The following is an 8,663-nucleotide window of genomic DNA, read 5'->3' on the forward strand; positions in this document are numbered from 1 at the left end:
GGCCCGAAGCGGCCGGGGTCCGCTCTCTCCCCCCGCCCCCTCCCTCCTCGTGGAGCCACCAGGTCTACTTCTCCCTCCTCCTCCCCGCTCCCCCCGCCCCCTCCCTCCTCGTGGAGCCACCAGGTCTACTTCTCCCCCCTCCTCCCCGCTCCCCCCGCCCCCTCCCTCCTCGTGGAGCCACCAGGTCTACTTCTCCCTCCTCCCCGCTCTCTCCCCCCGCCCCCTCCCTCCTCGTGGAGCCATCAGGTCTACCCCGTCGTCACGGCCATCGGTCTAGCCATCACGGCCACTGCTAGAGGGCGGCCAGTAATGAGAGAAGTCTGGAAGGCAAGCTTCATTTACTTTGGCATGAAATGATAGCCCCCTGCTATCGTTGTCAGGTGGACACAACAAAAGCCCCTTCTCTCTGCCCACCCCCTAACCTCGCACCTTTGAGTGACCCTTGCCCACCAGGACTTTCCGTGCATGACCAGCAAAGTGCCTGGACCCTGGCAGCCTCTCTCCCCCCGCCCCCTCCCTCCTCGTGGAGCCACCAGGTCTACTTCTCCCTCCTCCCCGCTCTCTCCCCCCACCCCCTCCCTCCTCGTGGAGCCATCAGGTCTACTTCTCCCTCCCCGCTGTCCACGCCCCCTCCCCTCGTCGTGGAGCCACCAGGTCTACTTCTCCCTCCTCCTCCCCGCTGTCTCCCCCCCTTCCCCCTCCCCTCCTCGTGGAGCCACCAGGTCTACTTCTCCCTCCTCCCCGCTCTCTTCCCCCGCCCCCTCCCTCCTCGTGGAGCCATCAGGTCTACCCCGCCGTCACGGCCATCGGTCTAGCCATCACGGCCACTGCTCGAGGGCGGCCAGTAATGAGAGAAGTCTGGAAGGCAAGCTTCATTTACTTTGGCATGAAATGATAGCCCCCTGCTATCGTTGTCAGGTGGACACAACAAAAGCCCCTTCTCTCTGCCCACCCCCTAACCTCGCACCTTTGAGTGTCCCCTTGCCAACACTGGACTTTCCGTGCATGACCAGCAAAGTGCCAGGACCCTGGCAGCCTCTCTCCCCCCGCCCCCTCCCTCCTCGTGGAGCCACCAGGTCTACTTCTCCCTCCTCCTCCCCGCTGTCTCCCCCCCCCTTCCCCCTCCCCTCCTCGTGGAGCCACCAGGTCTACTTCTCCCTCCTCCCCGCTCTCTTCCCCCGCCCCCTCCCTCCTCGTGGAGCCACCAGGTCTACTTCTCCCTCCTCCCCGCGGCGCCGGCTCCTCTCCCCCCCGTTCCCCCCGCCCGCCGCACCGCAGCCCCGCCGAGCAGTTGGGCGGGGGGGGCGGCGGGAGGGGCAATCCTCCTAGCTCGTCGCCGGCCGCTCTGCTCGGCGGGAAGCCGGCGCCACACGTAGGCGACAGGGGTACGCATTATTCCAGGCACGGAGCTTCAAGCCGGCTGGTCGTCAGGCTCCCGCCGAGCCCGTGTCCCGGCCGGCGGGCAGCTAGATCGCGCGGGAGGGAGGGAGGGAGCAGAGCGACGAGCTCGCGCCCGCCTCCAGCGTTTTTTTCCCCGGGCGGGCCCCGTCCGGGGCGCAAAGGCGGGCAGGCGGGCGCTGCCTCGCCTCCCGCGACGGTCGGCTCCGCGGCCGGGGCGGATCGGGCTCGGAGTCGGCTTCGGGCTCGCGCTTCGGCTCAGGCTCGCGGGCTCGCGAGGGCCGCGGCTGTCCGCCGCCCGCGGCCCCGTCCGTCTACACGGCGCTTCCCCGCCTCGCGGCGATCTTGAGCTCTGACCCGCTTCTAGGCTGGCTGCTGGGGAAGACCGGCGTGGCAACGGGGAGAAGGGGGGAAGGGAGGGAACGAAAAGAGGTGTATTTGTCAATGAATGAATGAATGAATGAATGAATGAATGAAAGAATGAATGAATGAATGTATGAAGGAGTGAACGAATCAACGAATCGATGGATCGATCGATCAGCCAAGGAATCGATGAAGAAAGGAATGAGAAAGCAGAAGGGAAGCAAAGAGAAGGGCGGGGGAAGAAAGCGCAGGGCTCCAGGAAAGCGCGTAGGCAGGCGCCGTTAGCTGATGGCCGCCAGCTCTCCGATCGTCGTGGTGGTGGGTGAAGTGGCCAGGTGAATCCCCTGCCCTCCCTCTTCTTCCCCCTCGATCCCCCCCCAGCCTCGATCCGCCAGGTGTAGGCAGGTGCCGTCAAGGCGAGGAGCTGAAGCGGCACAGCCCGTTGGCGAGCGAGCGAGCGGGCGGGCGAGCCCGTGTGCCGGCTGTAGGCGGGACACGGGCGCGCGCCTCCCTTGGAGTGCCGTGCAGAGCGTATGCGGGGGGGCGGAGGCGCGCTTCGCTCCGACGGGCCGCCAGGTCTACCCGCCGCCGGAAAAGCGCTGCCGCCGCCCACACCCCGAAGGGCCGCCAGCTCAAGCCAGCCTTCGGAAAGGAGCCCGTCTGCCCGCGGCAGCCTCGGCCGGGCCTCGGTAGGGTTGCCAGGTCTACCCAGCCGTCGGCAAAGGAGCCCGTCTGCCCGCGGCAGCCTCGGACGAGCCTCGGAAGGGCCGCCAGGTCTATCCAGGCATGACAAACGGAAGCCGTCTGCCCGCGGCAGCCTCGGGCGGGCCTCGGCCGGGCCGCCAGGTCTACCCGGGCACGCCAAAGCCAAGCCTATCTGCCCACGGAAGCCTCGATCCGGCCGCCAGGTCCCCGTACGAGGCCGCGGGACGGGCTTCCCCCCGGCCGCGTCTTTGGCGCTCGCCTCCCTCGGCGGGGCCGTCCCTCGGCCTTCCCGAACGGCGTCAGGTCTACCCGTGGCGCCCGCGCCGATGGGGGGGGGGGAGGGGGGCGGCGCTTCCCACGGGACGGAGCCGCCACGTCAACCCGGACCCCCCCGAAAGGGAAGGGGGAGGGGATGGGGGGGGGGCGTAGGGGAAGGAAGGAAAGAGACGAGACGCCGGAGCGAACCCCTCCCGCGCCGCGCGGCGCGGGGAAGCGGGGCCGCTCCTTCCCTCCCCCCCCCCTGAAGGGGGGGTCTTTCTCCTTCCCCCTGATCTTCCCTCCCCAGGTGCTGCTCTCTGACTTATTGTGTCGTCTTTCCTCCCTCCCTTCCCTTCTCCCTTTCATCCTTTGTTTCCTTCCATAGCCAATTGGAAAATACTTCCAGTCTTCTCAGAGGACAACCATTGTCCTCAGGACACTTGAGACCATTAGAGACTGCTGCATCGACGACAACAAGAATCAGTGGGCCAAGTTCACGCTGGAAGTGGCCGCGAGAGACTCTGCCTCCTGGCTGATGGATGTAAGCAGCGGATTGCCCTGCCCTTGAGCCCTTTCATCCCTTGCTCACATCCTGCCTCTCATACCCAGCAGCAGTTCCAGTGGCAGCTGGGCAACTGGCTGCAGTCCAGCGGCAGCCACATTCTCTCCTGTGTCCCTTCCAGGTGGAAAGGATTCTGAGATTCCTCCATGAAAACCTGAAAAGGAGCGACAGCACATCTTTACTCCGGCAGAGCTTCTTCTTAGTACTGAAGGCACTGACTAAGCAGTTTCCCAGGGAAGCTCTCATAAGCGTGCTGACCAACCTTCCGCCACTTGACAGGTACCACCCCAACAGCTCCCTAAGCACACAGCGGGTCAGGGCCAGGGCTGCAGGATAGCCTGGGACCTGCGGGGCTTGTCTGGGTCACAGCTTTGTGGCCAGGGCAGCCCTGCCAACAGAGTGTTCTGGGCTTGCAGCACTACGCTGGACATGTGGAAGGTGATGCTTTCCTTTCCAATTGTCGTGGTTTAACCCGGCTGGCAGCTAAACACCACGCAGCCGTTCGCTCACCCTCCCCCCTCCCTCTCTGGGACGGGGGAGAGAAATGGAAAGTGAAGCCCGTGAGTTGAGATAAAGACAGTTTAATAAGACAGGAAAATAATAATAACAAAATAATAATAAAAATAATAACAATAATAATACAATGGTGATAATAGGAAAGTAATAATAGTATGTACAAACAAGTGATGCACAATGCAATTGCTCACCACTCGCTGACCGATGCCCAGCCTAACCCCGAGCAGTCCGGCCCCTTCCCCCCAGCTAGCCACCCCTATATATTGTTTAGCATGACGTCAGATGGTATGGAATACCCCTTTGGCTAGTTTGGGTCACCTGTCCTGGGTCTGTCCCCTCCCAGCTCTTACTGCACCCCCAGCCTGCCCGTTGGCAGGACAGAGCAAAAGGCTGAGATGTCCTTGGCTTAGTATAAGCACTGCTCTGCAACAATTAAAGCATCGGGGTGTTATCAGCACTCTTCTCATCCTAAGCCAAAACACAGCATTCCACCAGCTACTAGGAAGAAAATTAATTCTGTGCTAACTGAAACCAGGACACCAATGACTTCAGAGAAGATCTTGGAGGAGCTACAGAACGTTCTCCAGGACAAACGGGTGTGCGGGTCTCTGCAAGCCCGGCCTGTACACACCAGCCTTCTTAAGTTCGCTGTGAGTAACCAGAGAACACACCTTGCTCCTCTTCAGGGCTGTGTGCGCTCCTCCGGGAGAGGCACAGTCCTCTCCCTGCCCCATCTTCCCCAACCTGTCGCCTCTTCCAGGACTCATAGACACAGCCCCTTAGGGCCAGCACCAGCCCCCCTACATCAGCCATACGGGGTCCCTGTGCACAAAGACGAAGCCTACCCCTTTACAGGCAGTGCTCACTTTTCTCCATCTCCGGCATCCCCCTACCTTGCCCTTCAGAATGGAAACCTGCAGCAGTGGCAGGGCCAGGGGTATTATCACAGCAATGGCTGAGGCTGGGACAGAGCCGTGGTCTTTGCACAGCCTGGGCAGGCTGTGAGGCCGGGGACAAGTAGCACCTGTAGCCTGCTTTGTGCCAGTTCATGCTACTCTGTTGCTCCTCAGAGGCATGGCAGCAAGAGGCTGCGGACAGCCAGAGGGCAGGAGGAGCAGGCAAAGAAAAGGTGCCGCGTGGTGCCATGCACAGGGCACAGAGGGGCCCTGTTTTCTTCTGCAGGCACAGCTGCCCCAGGATGAGCATCTGGACAGGCACCTGGGTGCATGTCCCCCGCAGCCTGCCCTGAGCTGCCAGGGGAGCCAGGAGCTGCGTGGTGATGGGCATGCTGCAGGCTCTGCCCATCTCTCACGGCTGTGGTCTTTTCAGATGATGCATCCAACTGAACATGTACTATCGAATTTACGTGACCCAAAAAAGCTCCTGACGCTTCTGAGTCTTAACAGCCTGCCGATCCTCTGGCTGGTGCTCAGAGCCCTCGTCATGCTGTCGGAGACATCTCAGATGGTGAGTCGGACTTTGCCAAACAAAGCCCTGTTGGCAGCCTGGTGCTGGGACAGGAGGCAACACCATGGCTTGTCATTAGCTGGGAGTCAGGAGGTGGGGTGATGGTGGCGGTGGGGCCTGGTGGCTGCCTGTGCAGCGTCCCAGGAGCTTTCCAGATGGATTCCCTGGGGGACATGTGCAAAGCGGGCGACTCAGGGGGGGAAACGGAGCCCTTGCTCTCGTCACCTCCCTTCCCCATGCCCTGCTCTCCCAGCTACTTAATCACCACATTCGTGGCCATTGCCTGATGGAAGGTTGCTGGTGAGATTCCCATGGCAGCTGCCAGGAAGTGAGCAGGAGGCTGGTGCTCTGGAACCAGAGCATCCTGGCCAGGGTGGCTGTCCACCTCTTGACTAAATACATATGGTGTCTTTCTGTACAGGTGACGGACGTGCGGGTCCTGCTGCCAGAAGTCATGGAGACTCTGCAGTATGAAAACACGCACATCAACATGAAGGCCCTGACTATCTTCAAAAATGTGATTCGTCATCTGGAGAAGAAGGATGCCAGCCCCATCGCTCTGGCACTGGCTGGGAGACTCCTGCCTCTCTTTAACGATGTAAGACTGCTGTTGGTGACTGAGCCCCGCAGACGGGCACCCTGAAACGGCATTGCCCTTTGGTCCAGGCCTGTGGGCAGCACTCACGCCGGGCCTTCTCCTCTCTCTGCTCCTCTGGGTTATGGTGGGCTGTCTTCTGGGCTCTGCAGTCCAGCAGGGCTTCTCGCTGTCAGGTATCCAACTCAGCACAGCCAAAAGTTCCCTGTGCTGAGGCAGAAAGGCAGAAGCTGAGGAGACAGAGTGTGCCCCAGAAGCCTTACCGAAGCCCTTTCACAGGGGAGCTCTGCTTTGACGTGGCTGGTGCAGCTACCAGTAAAAGTGGGCTGGCTTGTAGCACACTCCATGGTACAGGCACCCTGTGCGGGAAACCTGTTGCTTTGCCTTGTCTGGGCCCTTCCGTGGCAGCAAGGCCCAGCCCTGTGGGCCCTGAAGCCCCTGATTGTACCCCCAGGAGCCCTGTGCCTCCCTCAGACCCCTGCCCATGCAGGTGGGCCTGGGGTGTGCCTTGCTCAGGTTCCTCCTTGGGCACTGTGCTTGCAGGGGGGCTGGGGGCGGGGGGCAGCGCCTGTCTATACCAGGGGCTGTGATGGGGAGCAGGATCTGACTGGTGCTCTTTTCCTAGCGTTTGCTGCAATGCACTCCAGGGACCTAGACAAAGAAGACCTGCATGTGATCATCACCTGTGAGTGAGGGCAGTGCTGGGGGTGCTGGGAACAAGTGACAGGGGGCAGAGCCCATGCAGTCTGCAGCCTTGTCCTGCTCCAGGGAAATGCTGCAGGGGCAAAGGGACATGCTAGCCGGACCTGTTCCTGCTGGCCCTAGAAGTATACGATGGGGTTGGCATGGTCCAGAGTGATGCTGGATGGTCTCTGTAGGTCAACAGGTTGCATCTCTGCTCTGTGTCTTTCTGTCGCAGTCCTCCAAATGCAATGTGACACCCATCCACTGATCCGTAACCTGGCAGCAGGACCATAGAGATCCTGCAACGTCAAGTACAGCAGCAACCCGCATCATCAAGATGGGCTAGGCTAAAAGCACTGCGCTGCTGGCCGTGAAAAGCCAGGGAGCTGCAAAGCTTCCCTGGGGAAGAGCTCTCTGAATAAAACTGCAACTACACGACCAGTCCCTTGGTATCCTTCAGTATTTGTCTTATGTGGCCAGGTTTTGATAGGGGGGTTCTGCAGGGGCAGCTTGTGTGAGAAGAGCCCAGGGGATCACAGAATCACAGAATTTCTAGGTTGGAAGAGACCTCAAGATCATCGAGTCCAACCTCTGACCTAACGCTAACAGTCCCCACTAAACCATATCCCTAAGCTCTACATCTAAACGTCTTTTAAAGACTTCCAGGGATGGTGACTCCACCACCTCCCTGGGCAGCCTGTTCCAGTGTCTAACAACCCTTTCGGTAAAGTAGTTCTTCCTAACATCTAACCTAAAACTCCCCTGGTGCAACTTAAGCCCATTCCCCCTCGTCCTGTCACCAGGCACGTGGGAGAATAGGCCAACCCCCACCTCACTACAGCCTCCTTTAAGGTATCTGTAGAGAGCAGAACTTGACTCAATGTAATGTAAAACTGGCACGGGCAGAAATCTCCCAAATTACAGATGTTCAAGCATATCAGATAGAGATTAGAGTGTGACTAGAGAGAAGTCTCAAACTCTTGTTATATACTTCAGTTTCTCTCCAAGGATTGAACGACTACCAAGTATTACCATGCCCGACTGGCTATAGAGGGAGAGAGAGGAAGCAAAAGACTTAGAAAAGCACCTTCCCTTCATAGCCCTCCCGCTCCCAAACTGGTGCTCAAGAAAAACTACTGACAGACCAAGGTTAACTGCTTTGGAAGGGCTGTCTGGGTGAACACATTGTCTTCAAGGTCAAGCTTTTTCCTGCTGAAACTGCCAACAATTATGCCAAATATAGCAATGCTTTTGCAATACGGATAGACGTCTTCCAGACTGAAAGAAAAAAGTCTGACTTTTGTTTTTGCCTGTGCACAGACAACTAAGCAGGAAAGAGCAACGCTAAACAACCATGAGAGCCAGAATGCACACATACTGAAATAACGGTGACAGAAAGTGCTATAAGACAAAACAGAAATTACCTCCACTGAATCGGTTTTGTCACAGTCTTCCCAATGTTCGTAAATATATCGCTTAATCATTACATATACTTTCTCCAAGTGAAATACGTCAAATCCCTTAGTTAGCTCAAGGACAGTGTGCAACAGTTTCTAAAGAAAACAATGGGAAAAGAAAAAAAAACACTTTACAAGAGCACGAGATCTACTGAATACGCTCTTTATGTTTCCAGAGGTTAAACAGTAACAATACAAGTGACATCCTACTTTTCTTACACTATTAAATAAAATGTGACACTGCAGAGAACAGATTAAATATCCCACGCGATTTCAGTGGAGAAAATGAGTTCACTCTTCATACTTCAGAGAAAGGAAAGGCTTACACTTCAGACAATCTTTTATTACTTATCAGTCTACCACATCTGTGCTCACAATCGCAAGTCGGCTGCTTCCAAAGCAGCAGGGAATGACACGATCCTCTTTGTGGGATAGTTGTTGCCACAGCAAAGCCACTGTTGCATTTCACTACAGAAGTTGCTGCAGCAGCGCAGCGCGCTGTAAAAAGCACGTTTTGAAGCTGGGCTACAGATCTTGTAGGTACAGCTGTGCCAGCCGGAGAAGGAAGCATCCTTAGGTGATTCCCTTTACCCATTTAGGTGATTCCCATTTACCCATTAGTCAAACTTGTACCATGCCTACAACTCTGCTGGCAGAA

This window comes from Anas acuta, chromosome W, assembly GCF_963932015.1.
Source record: "Anas acuta chromosome W, bAnaAcu1.1, whole genome shotgun sequence".
Classification (NCBI taxonomy): domain Eukaryota; kingdom Metazoa; phylum Chordata; class Aves; order Anseriformes; family Anatidae; genus Anas; species Anas acuta.